The sequence below is a fragment of the Myotis yumanensis genome, unplaced genomic scaffold (assembly GCF_028538775.1).
Source record: "Myotis yumanensis isolate MYYU_CA2020_CCGP unplaced genomic scaffold, mMyoYum1.0.hap1 SCAF_1, whole genome shotgun sequence".
Lineage (NCBI taxonomy): Eukaryota > Metazoa > Chordata > Mammalia > Chiroptera > Vespertilionidae > Myotis > Myotis yumanensis.
Window position 1 is genome coordinate 15,759,954 of NW_027223752.1, and position 18,881 is coordinate 15,778,834.

General features: G+C 48.6%; 1 pseudogene; it reads right to left on the reverse strand.

The window, feature by feature from the left end:
- Positions 1 to 12,372: 12,372 nt before the first annotated feature.
- LOC138999554 (U2 spliceosomal RNA) lies at positions 12,373 to 12,531 on the reverse strand (annotated as a pseudogene).
- Positions 12,532 to 18,881: the final 6,350 nt, after the last annotated feature.

The following is an 18,881-nucleotide window of genomic DNA, read 5'->3' on the forward strand; positions in this document are numbered from 1 at the left end:
TACTAGAGGCTCGGTGCACAAAAATTTGTGCACTCGGGAGGGTCCCTCAGCCCAGCCTGTGCCCTCTCACAGTCTGGGACCCCTCGGGGGATGTCCACCTGCTGGCTTAGACCCACTCCCTGGGGGGGATTGGGCCTAAGCTGGCAGTCAGACATCCCTCTGGCAGCCCGGGAGCCCTCAGGGGATGTCCACTTGCCAGTGGGGAGCAGGCCTAAGCTGCAGTCGGACATCCTTAGCGCTGCTGAGGTGGGAGAGGCTCCCACCACCACCGCTGTACTGGCAGCCATCAGCCTGGCTTATGGCTGAGCAGAGCTCCCCCTGTGGGAGCACACTGACCACCAGGGAGCAGCTCCTGCATTGAGCGTCTGCCCCCTGGTGGTCAATGTGTGTCATAGTGACCAGTCATTCCCAGTCATTCTGCTGTTAGGGTCAATTTGCATATTACCCTTTTATTATATAGGACTAGAGGCCCAGTGTGCAGATTCGTGCACTGGTGGGGTCCCTCAGCCTGGCCTGCTGGGATTGGGATGAAACTGGCTCTCCGACATCCCCTGAGGGGTCCTGGATTGCGAGAGGGTGCAGGCCAGGCCAAGGGAACCCACCGGTGCACTATCGGGGCTGGGGAGGGCCGTGGGAGGGCTCCAGGGCATGTCCCATCTCACCCAGTCCCGATTGGCCAGACCCCAGCAGCAAGCTAACCTACTGGTCAGAGCATCTGCCCCCTGTGATCAGTACACATCATAGCAACTGGTCAAACACTTAGCATATTAGGCTTTTATTATATGGGGTTCTTCATATAAAAAATGACTTTTAAGTTCTTAATATGCCTACTATTTGTCACTTAACATGTGTTCCCAAATATTATCCGGGTATCTTTTAATGAATGTGCTTTCTAACTCCCTAATAGATTTTGTTTCCCTTGATATCAAGGCTTATATATATCTTCATATAAGCCCAACATGGCATTCCACATTTGAAAGGTAATATTTCTTAACTAATTAGTAAGATGTGCCTTATCTATATATATAAAAGCCTAGCAACCGTTACAGTGGAACCACCAGAACGACTGGTCACTATGACATGCATTGACCACCAGCGGGCAGATGCTCAACGCAGGAGCTTCCCTTTGGTGGTCAGTATGCTCCCACAGCAGGAGCGCTGCTCAGCCAGAAGCCAGGCTCACGGCTGGCGAGCACAGTGGCGGTGGCGGGAGTCTCTTCCACCTCCACAGCAGCGCTAAGGAGCGGCAAGCCAAGCGGTAAGGAGCGAGCAGGCGGGTTGTAAGGAGCAAGGGGTTCCAGATTGTGAGAGGGATGTCTGACTGCCGGTTTAGGCCCGATCAGACATCCCCTGAGGGGTCCCGGATTGTGAGAGGGCACAGGCCGGGCTGAATGACACACACCCCCACACACCCCCCCCCAACCCCCCGTGCACAAATTTCATGCATCGGGCCTGTAGTTATATATAATAATCAGCATGGCTATCATTTGTTAAACTCTTCCTATGTGCTAGGCATGTTGCTAAATGCTTTCCCTATATTACCTCATTTAATTTTAACTGCAGGCCCTTGTGCATGTATTACTATTCCTGATTTCAAGTAAGGAAGCAGACCTTTGGCTAGGTAAAGTGTCCTGCCCAGAGTCACACAGCTAGAAGCGACGAAGAGCTGTCTGGTTCCAGAGCCAGTGCCTTAACCACTGTGCCAGACGGCCTCCAAGAGTGTCTTGGCTCTGAACCAAACCACTTCAACAGTGGATCTGCCAGTTTCTGACGGTATAACCTGTGAGCCTCTGCATCACCATTGCCCACTCTCTCCCTCCAAAATTAAAGACTAACACAGCCTGGATTATGCTGCCACAGAGACCACACTGTCGGCCCCCACCCAGCAACCATAGCCCTCTTCCTCCTTTGTATCTAAAGCCAGATTTGTTCACCCACTTTACAGAACTGTGAATTTCAGGGGAAACCCAGCCTTCCCCAGCCCCTGCCGGAAGTGGGGGTGGTAAATCTTAATTAGTTTAAGATGAGTCTGTGCCCTTTGCCAAGTCACTTGTTGGAGGCATGGGCAAATTACACAATTCTAGCCAGTGAAATATGAGCTGCTGTTTTTCATCTTTATTTATGTGTGGCTCTGCTGCCAGAATGCCTCAGTTCAGATTCCAGCCTCCCCACTCAAACTCTGTGCCTTCCCCCAAGTTATTAACCCTTCTTGGGCTTCGGTTTCCAAAGCAGAAAGCGGGATAATAATGGCTCTTCTTGTAGGGTCATCGCGAAGACCAAGGGAATGAGTAATGTGAAGTGTGGAGAACTGTACCTGCTACCTACTACGTATTCAACAAGCAGCTGTCGTGTTTGTTCTTTACTGCTGCCCAGCAAATTACCCCAAAACTTGGTGACTGAAAACAGTCGTTATCCCTCAGTTTCTGTGGACCAGGAACCTGGGAGCGACTTCACCGAGAGGTCCTGGCTCCCTGATAGACCGCAACCGAGGTGCTGCCCAGGGCTGCGGCCATCTTTTGGCGATCTTCTCCCAAAGCTCACCCCCGGGGCCTCTCCACGGGGCTGCCTCCTGGCAGGGAGCTGACCTCCACCAGAAGCAAGCGATCCAAGAGACAGTGAGCGAACACCCAAGACGGAAGCCTCAGACTTTTTATAATCTTATCTCATATTGGCACCCCACCAGGCCAGAGTGGCTCAGTGGTTGAGCGTAGACCTATGAACCAGAAGGTCCCGGTTTAATTCCCGGTCAGAGCACATGCCCAGGTTGTGGGCTTGATCCCCAGTAGGGGGCGTGCAGGAGGCAGCTGATCAATGATTCTCATCATTGATGTTTCTATCTCTCCTCCCTTCCTCTCTGAAATCAATTAAATATATATGTATGTATTTTTTAAATGGCACCCTATTACTTCTGTCATATTTTATTCATTAGAAGCAAATCAAGGGAAGGAGATTACAAGAGGGTGAGAATCTTTGGGAGCTATCTGAGAGGCTGCCCAGACCAGCTATTTTTTTTTTTTTACATGTAAAGAGAACAAGTCTATAGTTTTGTTACTTCCACTTGATATTTAAGTAATAAATTTTTTCTATTCACGTACCAGAGTCATAAGCACACGGTTGCTTCGCCCACTCTGCAGGCTGCCAGGGCCTCACAGGCTTTACAACCAGCACCTGTCTAGCTTTTTCAAGCACAGGCACAGTCACCTCCTCAGTCTCCCTGGACTCCAAGCAGCAAATGCCCGGCTGCTTCCCAGTTCCGATTCCCTCTGATCTCACCTCCCTCCCATTTGAGGGCCCTTGAAGAAGCAATAACCCACAGGCCCCTAACACGCCCATCCTCCTGGGACGTGAAGACTTACCCTGCACCATCCAGCTTCTTGCTTCTCAGGAACTATGCCTTCAGTATGCAACCAAAGCTTTTAAAGGGAGCCTTTCTTAATCTGAGTAACCGAATAATCTGATGAGCGGAGTGGATCCAGAGACATGGAAGCATGGAATAGAGTGCGGAGCCTTGGAGGGAAGGGGGCGGGAGGGTGGGTGGGTGGGAGGTAATCAACCAAGGACCTTGTATGCATATTTGCATGGCCCATGGACACAGACAATACGGCGGTGAGGGCCTGAGGTGGGGGCTGGGGGGTGGCCTGAAGGGGTCAATGGTGGGAAAAGGGGGACATATGTAATACTTTCAACAATAAAGAATTATTTTAAAAAAAAATAAATAAATATGGGGAAAATAATGAAGTGTGCCTTTCTTTCTTTTTAAAAAAAATATTTTTATTGATTTCAGAGAGGAAGGGAAAGAGATAGATAGAAACATCGATGATGGGATAAAATCACTGATCGGCTGCCTCCTGCACGCCCCCTCCTGGGGGGATTTAGCCCACAACCCAGGCATGTGGCCCCCGCTGGAATCGAACCCGGGACCCTTCAGTCCGCAGGCCGATGCTCTATCCACCAAGGCAAACTGGCTAGGGTGTGTGCCTTTCTTTTATCTAATGAATGCCATTCATAGAAATGTATTCTAATAAGGATGTTCACAAAGAGTGGGCTAAAAGAGTTTTCCTTGCAATACTATTTGTCATTGTGTGTGGGGGGGGCGGGAGGGAACTTTATCAACTCCCAATAATAAGGGATAGGTTGAGTAAATTATGCCATGTATAAACTTTGTAGCCATTACAACGAAACTGTATTGGGTGGAACAATGTGCAATTGCAAATTGTACACTTGAAACCTATATAATTTTACTAATGTCACCCTAGTAAATTTAATAAATATTTTAAAATAATAATTTTAAAATTAATAATAACATTTATGCCATTAACTTTTTAAAAATTTTCATTTGAGAGAGAGAGAGATTCTCATTGATTTGTCATTCCACTTATTTATGCATCCACTGGTTGATTCTTGTATGTGCCCTGGCCAGAGATCAAACCCACAACCTTGGCATACTAGACAATGCTCTAACCACTGAACACCGGCCAGGGCATATGCCAATCAACTGTTAAGAAGGAAGAGATAGTGAATTTATAGTAAATGTAAACACATTTTAATGACCTAGGTATCTTTATGGGTGTGTTCCATGAATAAACACCTCATCTAATTAAGAGAGTAGATTTTTTTTTTTTTTAAAGAAAAAGATATTTTGGAGATTCTGTCTTTATTAATTCATTACCTCATTTAAAAAAAAATCTCTTCATTGGCACTCTCCTTTCTGGAAGCAAGCCCCTGCTTTTCCCTTTCCCTTCCCCTTAAAAATAAAATAAAATAAAAATAAAAATCTTTTCATTTAAAAAATCAGTCTCACCCTGGCTGGGTAGCTCAGCTGGTTAGAGTGTCCTCCTAATTCGCCAATGTTGCAGGTTTGATCCCCAGAGAACATACAAGAATCAACCAATGAATGCATAACTAAGTGGAACAACAAATTGATGTCTCTCTCTCTCTCAGATCAATGCGTTAAAAAAACTTAATAATTAGCCTCACAAAAAAATAAAAAATAATCATCAGTCTCACAGGAAGTTGCGAACATAATAGAGGGAGTGCCAGGTTCTCTTAACCAGCTTTCCTTAACGCTGACATCTTCTATAACCGCAGTCCAATAGCACAGCCAGGGAACCCGCCTGGGAGCCACCGATTTCACCAGCCGTTTCATGCACCCGGTTGTGTGATGACCTCAGTTTTATCGGCGCAGGAAGAGAAACCCAAGGGTCAGATTGGGTTAGTATTTGTCCGAGCGGCACTCCTGGTGCAGCTGGAAAGGAACCCAGGCCTGCCTGCTTTGAAGACTGCTTTCCTGGCTCGCTGAGGGATGGAAGGAGCAGCGGGACACAGATAGTAAGAAATGACAACTGACACATTCGGAAATGTAAATGTCAGCGTTGTCAGAGGATTTGTTTTTGTAACCAGGAGAGAGTCCGGCTTATTTCTGATGGGAACCATAGGAGGTTGGGCTTTGGCTGAGTCCTGTTGGTAAAATGGGGGTGACCTTCACAGTCCGCGCCACCACCCCCCCAGGCTATTTGTAACATAGACACAATTCCCATAGAAAGAAAGGTTCGTTTCACGCACACACACACACACACACACACGTTGTTTTAATCTCAAAATTTAGTAGCCCTCCTAAAAATGTTCTGCTTGGGGAAACTAATAGAAACTCCTGAATCTGGAGTTCAGAGATGTAAAATAAGCAAGTATAGTGCAAGTACATTTGGTGTCCATTTGAATCGTGGAAATTTGAAATAATGTGAAAACATGAACGAGACCTCATGTTATGCCCCCAATTGAAATAATGAACCCCACCCTATTAAAGAATCGGTCAAGAATCCCTCAGCGCCAAAACTGGTGGGCAGGGGACTGTCCGCTGTTCACGGCGCTGCCACAGGGTGGCGCCACTTTCTCGGTTTAAAAAATACTCATCCTGCGTTGATGTCCTGACGGGCGGGCTGGCGTCTGAGTCCAAGTGTCTTGGAGGCGCTGGGGCTGAAAGCACGTCCATGTGGTTTCGTCACTCTTGCCGGAAGGTGAGCTGAGATAAAGCCCTAGAAGAAGGCCAGTCACTGTGAGTGCGGTGATAGTAATTGTTTGTTGTTAATCCTCCCCCCGGGGATATTTTCCATTTATTTTTCAGAGAGAGTGGAAAGGAGGAGGGGAGACAGAGAGAGAGAGAAGCATCGATGTGAGAGAGACACATCAAGTGGTTGCCTCCCGCACTCACCCCAGGCAGGGCAGGGGATTGAGCCTGCAACCGAGGTACATGCCCTTGACTGGAATCGAAGGCAGGACTCTTAAGTCTGCTGGCCAAGGCTCTGTCCACGGAGGCAGACGGCTCGGGTGCAGTGATATTAATTTGCGTGTGAGCCTTCTGCAAAATAATAGAGATGGTGCAGGGAGCGACAGGTCCAGGGAGCACTACGGAGGTTGTATGTTGTGCTCTGAGGAGCAGGCTCCCAGCTTTAGAGTCGTTCTAAACTGGGGAAATTATCCGTGGGTTGTGGAGTTTTAAATGGTGCAAGTCTCTAGAAACCCATCTTCCTCGTTAAATGTGAGCGATCAGATTCTGATCCCTAGGAGCAGATCAGCTCTGCTGGAGGAAGTCCTGCCCTCCCAGCCTCTCCCAGGAAGCCCCAGGAGACAGAGAAGAAACCAACAGTCTTTGAAGCTCCACTTGGTTCTAGGATATGCTCATTCAGCTTCTCTCACTTCGTCCTCACAGCTCTGCCTGGTTCTCTTATTTACCCGCCCACCCCCACAGCTGACCTTTTGTCAGTGTCTTTACCTCCTTCAACAGATGAGGAAACTGAGGTTCAGAGAGATTAAGCAATTTGCCCAAGACGCCACAGCTGGCAGTCGGTGAGTGGAGCTGGGATTTGAACCCAGGCCAGCTTGACACCAAAGCCTGCTTTTGTCCCCGTGGACCAGGTGCCTCTAAGCCAGTGATGGCGAACCTTTTGAGCTTGGCGTGTCAGCATTTTGAAAAACCCTAACTTAACTCTGGTGCCGTGTCACATATAGAAATTTTTTTATCTTTGCAACCATAGTAAAACAAAGATTTATATTTTTGATATTTATTTTATATATTTAAATGCCATTTAACAAAGAAAAATCAACCAAAAAAATGAGTTCGCGTGTCACCTCTGACACGCGTGCCATAGGTTCGCCATCACTGCTCTAAGCAAGGCTTGTGCCGTCAGAAATCCAGCAGGAATAAGCAGATGTCTGCCTGTGAGGAGGGTGGAGGGAAGGTGTTTCTCCACGAGGCATCGCTGATCTTACCTAAACGACTTCAACGATTGGACAGAATGATTTTGAGGACCGTTTAGGTAGAAGCAGTCACACCTTCTCTGCAGACGTAATGTCACCATCTGTGGTTAACGTAGCCATGGCGTGTCACTCGGCAGACTTCTCAATTGGTGATTCACTTGTGAGACTTTCTTTTAGTTGAGTCAACAGCTGTTTAATGTCATGGAGTCAAGGAGAGGTTGGTGTAGGCTGGGCAGAAAGGGCAGTAAATTGTGACACGCAGAAAAGAGAAATGCTTCCCACTTCTTTGGAACTTGTAATGTCATTTAGCCACCCACTCCCCAAACACAGATGACGCCCTAAGGAGCACGAGGCCCTGGATAAGGGACACGTTGCCGGGTAACAGGCCGCCCTGCCTTGTAAGACAGCGTCATTCTGAAAGCAGGGTGGCTGCGGTCTTCATCAAATTGAAAGTAGAAACGCAGTTCAGTCTTCTACGTATGATTCAGGGGACGTACATGCCATGTTTTTCCTTTCGAAATGCTTTTACATCTGTTATCTTAATCTCTCTCTGCAGGACCTCCCTGCCTTGAGCAAACTCTTACTGGAGCACTCAGGCCCTGTAGTTAATGTTTAGTGTCTATGGCCATCTCTCCCGCTGGTTTATGACTTTCTTCAGGGAAGAGAGGCTGTGATATTTCATGCATCTATAAAACCCTAGCACTTAGCAAGGTATTGGCTAAGGGCAAAGATAGAACCCCACTGGGTGCAATTTAAGCAAAAGGGGGCTTTGTTTCAAGGCCCCCCAGGGTAGGGGTGAGGCACGTTTTGGAGGAACAGGAACGGGCTCCCTGGCGGCTCCTCATCTCTTGCATCTGTCTCATCAACACCTTCTTCCTACAGAGTGTCTGCCACTGTTTCCTGGTCTTCTGGGCCGAAAACCTGGGCACTGAAAGCTTTATCATCCTCTTCGTCCCAATCTGCCCAGTCTCCAGGGATCGAGACTCTGATTGGTCTAGCCTTGGTGAGGTGTTTACCTCTAGCCCAATCAACTGTGGCCAGAGGGGTGTGGTCCAACTATAGGATGCGGGTTGTTCCTATGGTAAGTACAAGTGAGGGGGCGGGGGCTGGAAGGAAGGGGGCACAGTTCCTGGAGGAAAGGGCGAAGGGAAGAGGCGACCCAAACTATAGGGGCCTGTATATACTTGGCGCTCCATAAGTGCTTACTGATCTGTCTTGCTCTAAAGGCTGCAGGATGCTGGCCTTATTTTAGTTCCCCGAACACACTCCCTCAGGGGCCCGGTACTTTGTACACACTTCTCGTGAAGCTTTTTCCATGTTGTGTTATGGATGTTTTGTTTCAATCCCAGATTACGAACTCTTTGAGGGCAGTGACTAAATCTTATTCCTCTTTCCCTTCATTTTTAGCCCTACATTGTATCTAATACAGACTATATATTCAATACATGTCAAATTAGCACTGAATGCATGATTGAGTGAATAAATAGAAGAATGAATTAGTGGCCAATGCAGTGAATCAGTGGATAGTTCAAAAGACCAGAGGAGATAACATGAACTATTATGATTAATCTCCATGCTTTTTCTGCTGGTGAAGATACCTGAGGAGTTGGTTGCTCAGATCTTGCTTCCTTTTTCCTTTGGTCACTTCTCCTTCCCCACCAGCCTGTGGTTACAGCATCAGAGAGTTTGGTTGCCATCTTGGTATAACAACATCCTATTCCCTTGTCCCAGCTGATTGGACCAGGACTGGGCACCTGACCCAAACTGGGTCGATGGACGCCTTCTCCAGGGAATCTGAAATTGGGACTAAGAGAGGCCAAGCTTCAGTCTGGCTGCTTTCCTTCTTCTTCTTCTTCTTCTTTTTATTTTTTAAAATAATATTATATAAAATATATTTTAGAGAGAAAGTAAGGGAGAGGGAGAGAAACATTGATGTGAGAGAGAACACTGACTGGTTGCCTCCCACATACACCCGGACAGGGATAGAACCTTTAACCTGGGCATATGTCCTCCCTGGGAACTGTACCGGCGACCCTTCAGTGCACAGGAAGGATAGGCTGCAACAGCATGACCCGAGGTCGAGCTGCATCTCCAGCTAGGTCCCCGCGAAGGAACTTTTGTTCTTGTAATAAATGGGGTGTAAGCAATGGTGGGAGGGAGTTGGCTCACACCGGTTCATGAAAACCGATTGTACACACACGTTTCTTCAATGACATCACATTGGTAGCTTGAAATAAGCCACGGTGGCAGTATTTACACCACAGAAATTGGCCAATGCTACAAACCAGGGCTCTGCACGAAGAGCTGGTTATTAAGCACTGACAAGACTGAAACATCTGGGCAAACTCCTACTCATGCTTCACAACCCAGCCCCTCTCCTGTGGGAAACCTCTGGTGTTTGTGGGCAGCCCGTTTTGTGTGTACTCACAGTGCCTGGGAGACACCATGAGACAGTCCAGAACTCTGAGGCTTACCTGACATAAGCCAAGGGTAAAACAGACGCCCTGATGAGGCAGTAACGGCCTGTTGCCCCTGGAGTGAAGCCCAGGCTCCTGGGCATGGCCAGCTGGCCCTCTGAGCAGTGGCCCTTGCCCTCCTTGCATCTCAAGACTCTTTCCTGCCAGCCCCTCTCCCCACTTCCCTCCCTCCCCATCCCAACCTCACACCCTGACCTCCTGAGCCTCCTCGACCTCCAGCCTAGAGCCACTACCCCCTCGAGCTGTCAATCACCTGGAGAATCTGATAAAGGCCATGGGCTTTCTCCCCAGGGGAAACACACCCTAACATACCAACATTCCCATCTCGTTGCGGGAGATTCAGGGACCAGAGACTTTCTTGTCTCTGAAGCCTTTCCTGACTCCCACATCCTGTGTGCCCTCTGCTTTACCCCAAACATCCTCTACCTCAGCACTTGCAGCACTTGGGAATTTGTTTGGTTTTGAGTCTTTACTTATTTGAGCCTACAGCCACCAGTCTGCCCAGACAGCCTCCCATCCGAGTACTAACCAGGCCTGACCCTGCTTAGCTCCGGAGACCAGACAAGATGGGGCGCGTCCAGAGAGGTATGGCCATAGACTATTTCTGAGCCTTTCGCGACGCTGGGAGCTTCTCCGGGGAAGCACATGGTATGTACTTATCCCTGAGCACAGGGGTGACCGAGGGGTGTTCTGACGCCCCCGTTCTAATCCTGAGATCAGGGTGTAGCCGCAGACACGCCCGCTGTCCAAGCACAACGGTACGTCGCTGATGACGGCACCTGCGCTGCTAAAGGGAGAAGATGCCAACCAAAGACGGTGACCCACGCAGACAATGCAGAGCAGGGACCTCCATGGCCCGCGTGTTCCCAGCACCATCCTCAAGTGCCACCGAACTGCAGCACCGGAAGCAGCCTGTGCTGGGCGCCGTGCTGGAGGCTCTGCACGTGTTCCCTTTTTAGTCCTCGCAGCCGTTGCCGAGGCAGCATTACCCCATTTCACAGGTGAGGAAATGGAGGCTGAGAAGTCACTGAGCCTGCCCAAGGTCATGTGAAAGCACCGAGGCCAGAGCTTCAAGGCTGGCCGGCCAGCTGCACGGCCCTGCTCCGCCTATCAGCCTGCACTGCCCACGCTCCGGCTCATTCCGGCTTGTCCAGGAAACAGGCCCGGGCTCACCAAAGAGGTCAGTGCCAGGCTTTTAAAAGAGCACTGCTGTGTGGTACTTAACACACATGTAGAAAGAACACATGTAACACGCACATGTAGAAAGAACACACATGGCATACACATGTAGAAAGAACACTTGTGACATACACATGTAGAAAGAACACATGTGACACATCTGTAGAAAGAACACTTGTGACATACACATGTAGAAAGAACACATGTGACATCTGTAGAAAGAACACTTGTGACATACACATGTAGAAAGAACACATGTGACATACACATGTAGAAAGAACACATGTGACACACAGGCCGTTTACAAAGTACAATAAAACGATACCCGTGCCTCCCAACTCGAAAATGCACTCACACATTTTTAAAAATTAGGCTGAATCTTTTATGTTTTTAGAGGTCCGTTATGTTTTCTCAGATTTAATCTAACTAGAAACCTGAATATCCCACGTGGGTGCGCCAGTCGTCTCCCTCTGTCACCCTTTCTCGGAGGGTCAGGTCCTTGACTGCTGTGTGTGTGTGTGTGTGTGTGAGTGTGTGTGTGTGAGTGTGTGTGTGAGTGTGTGTGTGTGTGAGTGTGTGTGTGAGTGTGAGTGTGTGAGTGTGTGTGAGTGTGTGTGTGTGTGAGTGTGAGTGTGTGAGTGTGTGTGAGTGTGTGTGTGTGAGTGTGTGTGTGTGAGAGTGTGTGTGTGTGAGTGTGTGTGTGTGTGTGTGTGTGTTTAATTAGACTTACATCAGCAAATCCTGTGGGTTTCACCTTCAAAATATATCACATGTCTAACAGCTCTTGCCTCCTCGCCCAACCCAGGCCACGGTCATGGCTGGGCCACTGCAGGGCCTCCTCACTGCTCTCCTTTGGGAAGCCACGGGGAGCTTTAAAAAGGGGGAGAAGGTCAGATTCCGCTCCTCCCTGCTCGGTCCTGACCCCAGAGACAGGACGCGCTTGTCCTGATTGATGGCTGAACCCTGAATCCTCAGCTCAGACCCCGGGGTGGGGCCAGAGTCGGCCTGAGGTCTTTGCCAGGCTGACAAGGCCCGGGGGCTCCTTTCCCTGGCCGCCCTCTCCACTGGATGTCTCTACCCTCCCAGTCCCTCTGCCTGGAACACTCTTCCCTGCATATGTCCCTGGCTCCTTCCTTCCTCCCGTAGGACCTCTGCTCCTCGGTGTGAGGGAGACACATCGATTGGTTGCCTCCCACACCAGCCCCGACCAGGGCCAGGGATGGAGCCTGCAATCGAGGGAGGTGGCCTTTGACCAGAATAGAACGGGGGACCCTGCAGTCTGTGGGCTGACATTCTACCCACTGAGTCGAACCGGCAAGCCCCCTTTTATAACATTTTACAAGCATGACATCAATTCACAGACAATAAAACCTACCTAAGCTCATCCTTTAAAAAATCAATAAGCTGTATTACATTTCATTCATTCATTCATTCATTCTTTCTTTCTTTCCTTCCCTAGGGAGTGGGGTGCACCGTCTCAGAAGCACTGCAATGCCGGGTCGATGCGTGGAATGGAGCAAGCTCCTAGTCCACCTCCCTGCTCCAAAAATCCATGGAATACATTGTCCTCTGGCAGAGGACGAATCAGATAGCAGGTACTTATGAAATTTAAAAGAGAAATAGCCCAGCCGGCGTGGCTCAGTGGTTGAGTCCGACCTATGAATCAGGAGGTCAGTTTCAATTCCTGGTCAGGGCACATGCCAGGGTTGCGGACTTGGTCCCCAAGGGGCGAGGGGTGTGTAGGAAGCAGCCGATCGGTGATTCTCTCCCATCATTGATGTTTTTATCTCTCTCTCTCCCTCTCCTTCTCTGAAATCAATAAAAAAAAAGAAAAGAAAATTAATGTTTAGTAATTTAGTACATATTTTAACATATAAATCTTCTGGCAGCTGTCTGCATTTAACCCTGGAGTTGCTATAAATGTGACCGTAACAAAGATGGGCTGTATTGACTCAAATTTCTCAAAGGTGTCATTCCCTAAAACAGTAAACAACTCTTTGGTGCAGTCCCAAAGCAAACAAAGTCTAACTTTCTTTCTGTGTACATAGCTCTTGAATTCCTGAAAATGCAGTGAGAGATAAGAGATAAATCTGTGTACAAAATACCTTGTGTTTGATTATAAAACCAAGTTAGGTTCCAGGCTCCTATCATGATAAGCAGGTTTTTCACCCACGTGGATGCCTGCTGGGACATTCCAGGCTGCAGGAGGATGTCCGTCTTCCGACCCTCGTCCCTTCATCTGTCTTGTGTATCGCAAGATGTCCCGCGTCCGCGACACCTGCCCGCTACCTGTTAGCCGTGCCCCAAATCAATGCATCTATAAAAAGGCCCCCAAAATTTAAAGTGTCCTCTAGGTGGCGCTAACGTCCAGGGCGAAAATGTCACAGAGCCCTCGGTTTATTTTTCTTCTCAGCACCCCGCGCTCCCAGACCTTGTAGTCTACATTGTTGCTGTGTATTGCTTGTGTTCAGACTTGTGTGAGCTGCAGCAGGGGCAGAGCTTCGGAGGTTCCATGATGCATCCTCAACCCCTAGAACATGTGGGCCCTCAGTGTGGGAGGGGATGAATGAGTGGTGGCCAGGATTGGCCTCGTTTATATCCCTGGACCCAACATTACAGTGTGTTCAGAATCATCTTGAAGAGGAAGCAAGATTTGAAAGTCAAAGTTGACTCACATCCAACTCCCAGCTTTGTACAACATTGAGATTTTGGACCAGGGTGACCTCCGCCACCTGGTTTTTGTTTGTTTGTTTTGTTTTGCTTTTTGCTCAAATCGCATTTGAAGCAACTCCTACAATAACAACAGTTAGCGGCATGCCCAGCCCTGGGACAAGGAGTGCTTAAGGATCATCTCTCTTGATCCTCTGGGAAATCCCTTGAGTGAGTGAGGTGATAGTGTAATTCCCATTTTACAGATGAGGAAACTGAGGCTCATAGAAAGGCTAAAGAAACATTCTCCGTGTCATGCACGCACCAAGGACAGGGCCTGGGTTTTGAACACCAGGCACTCACTGTTCACCAGCCTATACACCCCTCCGATACCTCCTGGAGCCAGAGACTGGGTTCCGGTATTGTCTGCCACCAACTCGCTGAGTGACACTGAGCAGCTCACTTAGCCTCAGCCTCCTTATCTATGAAATGAAGGACTAGAGCCAGTCAAAAAAGCTAATTTGAGCAGAGGCCTCATAAATAGACATATTGCTATCTACTTCAAGAGAAGAGAATTCGCCCTAGCCTGTTTGGCTCAGTGGATAGAGCGTCAGTCTGTGGACTGAAGGGTCCTGGGTTTGATTCCGGCCAAGGGCACACGCCCGGGTTGTGGACTTGATCCCCAGTAGGAGGCAGCCGATCAATGATTTTCTCTCATCGTTGATGTTTCTGTCTCTTTCTCTCCCTTCCTCTCTGAAATAAATTTTTAAAATATTTTTAAAAAAAGAAGTTAAAAAGGTCTGATTCTACCCCGAGGGAATGGGAGATTGAGCACAAAGACAGAAGAACTTTCTGGAGGTCAGGCTGTGGGTGCCAGGTGAGCTGCCTTCAATGAGCAGACCAGTCAGGAACCTTGTCCAGGGAGCTCCCAGCAGGCCTCGAGTCTGTCCTTCCACACCAAGATGCTGGATGGTCCCTGACGGCACCTTCAGCTTGACCCATCCCCACCCCACGGCCCCCCGCTGTCCCCTTCTTAAGGCTCAGATGTGCTCTTCTTTTCCCACTGACTATCCTTGCAGGGCTTTCCTCAGGGATGACGTGGAGGAAGCTGCTCGGACCGATCCCACCAACCGTCTGGGGCCAGGCGGCCTGGATATTTCTGGCTCTCCCAAAAGAAAACAAACCTTTACCCACTAATGTAATCAGGCAAAATCTTTACCCAACAAAACAAACAATCCTAGCTCCTCTAGGACATACCCAGGTTTCCTAATAGAGATTATACCCTTGGCATCTGATCAGCACAGGCGTCCCACTCCCTGGAGAAGAGGACGGACTGACCCCAGGTGGCAGATAAAGGTCACATTCACACTGACGTGGCTTCAAATGGTGGATTCAGGCACTCTCTCCCATAAACAACGGATACTTTTTTAAAAGTCTAAGTATAGCCCTGGCTTGTATGGCTCAGTTGATTGGAGCATCGTCTGGTACACTGAAAGGTTGTGGGTTCGATTCCCAGTCAGGGCACATACCCAGGCTTCAGGTTCCATCCCTGGTCGTGAGGGAGGCAACCGATTGATGGTTCTCACATCTCACGCTCACATTCTCACATCAATGTTTCTTCTCTCTCTCTCTCTCTCTCTCTCTCTTTCTCTCTCCTTCCTTCCTCTTTCTCTAAAATCAATAAAAACAAAACAGTGATACTTAAAAAAAAAAGATTTAAAAATAAAAAGTTGAAGTATACCCCACAGCTCATTCAGGATGTACTTATACTAAAACAAAAGTTAGTCATTGTTTATCAGAGATTCCAATCAAACTGGCTTCCTGTATTTATTTCTATTTGCTCAATCTGACAACTTTTGGGGCTGCATGTAATATGGCAAACAGCAGGGGGCCCACCCGGGTCTTTAAAGGCCATGAGCAACTGTCAAGGAAGGACGCCGCTGGTGGGGGATTCGGGGCTTCTTACTATGTCATTTCCCCTGAAAACTCAGCCCCATTTGTACTAAAAGCAAGAGAAACTGAAATGGCTGCTGCCGAGTGGGTATCACCATTTATAAAGATAGGAGGGAGGCTGAAGCCAGTTTCAGCCCTTGGGAAACACCGCTGAGATTCTGTTACTGAGGGAGTTGGATACCGCTCCCCCCATGATTCCTCTCTGAGGAGTCATTTGCAAGAACAAAATCCTAAGTAAGTTTTGGGGATAAAGACATCATTCAGCACTACCTGCAATAGCGGCCCTCTCTCTAGTCAGACGTAGGTAGCTGTATCTGGAACAATTGCTAACACTTAGGTGGCAGCACTGCAAGCAAACTGCTGGGTCCTCACAATAAGATGGAAAACTGGAGAATAATTCGGTCCAGGTGCAGGGGACTAGTTAAGTGAGCTGATGGGCCATCGCCAGGCAAGATGGAAGGCTGTCATTAAAACTAATGATTATTAAGACTATTACAGCATAAAGGATACCTGAGGTATGATGATGAGATGGGGGAAAGCAGGATATAACATTAAAATAAAAACTTGTTACCTATCTATAGAACAGACACTGGAAGGAAATGAATACTGTGATTGTTAGGTAATTTTTTCTTGCCTAGTTTCTTTTTTTCTAAAAATCCTTTAATGGGTGTGTATTAATTGTATCTTTAAAACACACACAAAAAAATTGAAAAATCACCCAGAAACTTCACTTTCTCCCCAAGTATAAAAATAATCCTATATAACAAAAGACTAATATGCAAATTGACCGAATGGTGGAACAACTGGTTGCTGTGATGCGCACTGACCACCAGGCGACAGACGCTCAACACAGGAGCTGCCCCCAGCCCGCAGGCCCCAGGGCAGCCAAGGCGGGTGCCAGTGGGGGCCCCCTGATCACCTTGCCGGTTGCCCCACAGAGGGAGGTGATCGATGGCAGTGGTGGAGGGTGGGGCTTGCTAGTGAGCAGGCAGTGCCAGGCCAGCCAAGGCAGGTGCCAGCAGGGACCCCCCAATTACCCTGCTGGTCACCCCAAAGATAGGCCCTGATTACTGGGCAGGCCTAGGGACCCTGCACGTGCACAAATTTTGTGCACCGGGCCGCTAGTATTTAATAAGTGCCTCTTGGCCCTGGCTAGGTAGCTCGGTTGGTTAGAGTGTTGTCTGGATATACCAAAGTTATGGGTTTGATCCCCAGTCAGGGCACATATAAGAAGCAACCAAGGCACATACAATGAATGCATAAATAAGTGGAAAAACAAACTGATGTCTCTCTCTCTCTCATCAATTAAAAACAAAAATTCTGAGCAGTTGGAATATGGAGTTGAGAAACACACAGAGCTGGTCCTCCAGGGTCTAACAACTTTTAAAAAATATATATGTTTTTATTGATTTTAGAGAGAAAGGAAGGGAGAGGGAGAGAAAGATAGAACTATCCATTAGAAAGGATGAGAATCATTGGTTGGCTGCCTCCTGCATGCCCCCTACCAGGAACCGAACCTCCGACCTGGGCATATGCCCTGACCGGGAAGCGAACCGGAAACCTTTCTGTGCACAGGACAACTCTCAACCAACTGAGCCACACAAGCCAGGGCGGGGAAGACTGTTTTATTTCTGGCATTTGTTTATGTTGACTTTAGAGGCAGAGGAATTTAAAAATTGCACTCCCTTTCATTGCATATCATCATCACCGGTGCGTGCAAAGGGCCACTCTTGTTTATTTTCTGAGTCCAATATTTCCTCCTTCCTCCTAAGAATCCTCAACCATTGGATCCTCAACTCCTGGAGTTCTTAGTATCTCTTGGCTCAGAGCTGCTCAGGCAGCAGCAGCATGGACACTGCCCGCTAGAAATGCAGGGCCCCAGCCCCTCTCCCCCGCCCCACCCCCAATCAGAGCCTACACTTCCAGGTGACACGTGTGCTCATTTAAGCTGCACAGGCACACAGTGTGTGTGCTTGGAAGGTGCTTGGAATCTTTTAGACCCAAGGGTGCTGAGGCACATGTGCTGTGAGCTTGTTTTTTCTTCTCTTTTTAAATTTAGGGTTCTCATAAAGCGAGTCCCTCTGCACTTCTGGCCTGGCACAGCCCAGAGGGTCAGACTGTGCCAGGAAAATCAACTCAGGGCCTGAGAGGCCACCAGGGGCCTCTTTCCCCATGACCCCAGCGGGTGACGCTCCCTGGGGCTCATGGGCTGCCGGGGGGGGGAGGGGGTATGTGGATGGCATTCCTTAATATAGTTAGTCAATAGCTATGTTTTCTAAGTGCCACAGAGGACTGAAGGAATGCCGCTACATGTCTGGAATGGAGGGAACTGATGGCTTTGAGAAGGACGGACGTTTCCCAGGCTTTGGAAGGAGAACGGATATAGAAGGGAGCTGACGTGGAGACAAATCCCCACGCACAGGCCTGCCCAGTGCTTTGTCACTGCTTCTGCTTGGGAATGAATGCGATGGTGTGAGCAGAGCGCTCGCATTGCCCACCGAGGCTCTGGCCGGGTCGTCCTGGGAGCTTGGTCTTGCTCAGGCCACAAGCAGAACTGGCCGCTGCTGACTTCTGCCCTCTGCCTTGGTTTACTGGCCTGTGCAAAGGGCACGTTGCTGCAGCTAGCTGCATTTCAAAACTCGATTGCACTGCCTCTCTGAGCATTTCCTTCCTTCTTTCCTCTGGAGGTCTCAAGAAGAGCGTTACTGTCCTCAACCCTTTTTTGTCTCTTCCCACGGAAACGGGATGGTGGGAAGGCCCAGCCTGAGGGGCAGGCTGCACCTGGCCATCACCCTGTGACCTCCAGCCGGGCATTTCACCCACTGGTGTCCTCAGCTGGTAAAATGGGGAGCACACACCCTTCTTTGCAGGATGGCTGCAGAAATCCTTATAGCAATGGGTTAAGGAGTTTGTTGAAAACCAGGTTCAGGGGCTTGGTCACTGTGTATACACTAATGAACATTTCTTGAATTGGATCATCTCCCTCCCACTAAATCTAGCCCTGGCCTGTGTGGCTCAGTTGGTTGGGCATTGTTCTGTGCACCAAAAAGTTGCTGGTTCGATTCCTGGTCAGGGCACATACCTAGGTTGCAGGTTCGATCCCCAGTAGGGGCTTGAAGGAGGCAGCCAATCTATGTTGCTCTCACATTGATGTTTCTCTCTCTCTCCCTCTCCTTTCCTCTCTCCCTAAAAATCAATTAAAAAAAATCTTTAAAATAAAATCTCTTCTATCCCGCTTCTTCTAGGGATAGCAGCTACTTTAGATAGTCTGATCAGTTTCACAACCTCCAAGGAAATCATGAATTCAGGCAAGATTATCAGTTGGTGTTAAAACCAAAGGAGGTCTAAGCTTATTCATCTAATGAACTA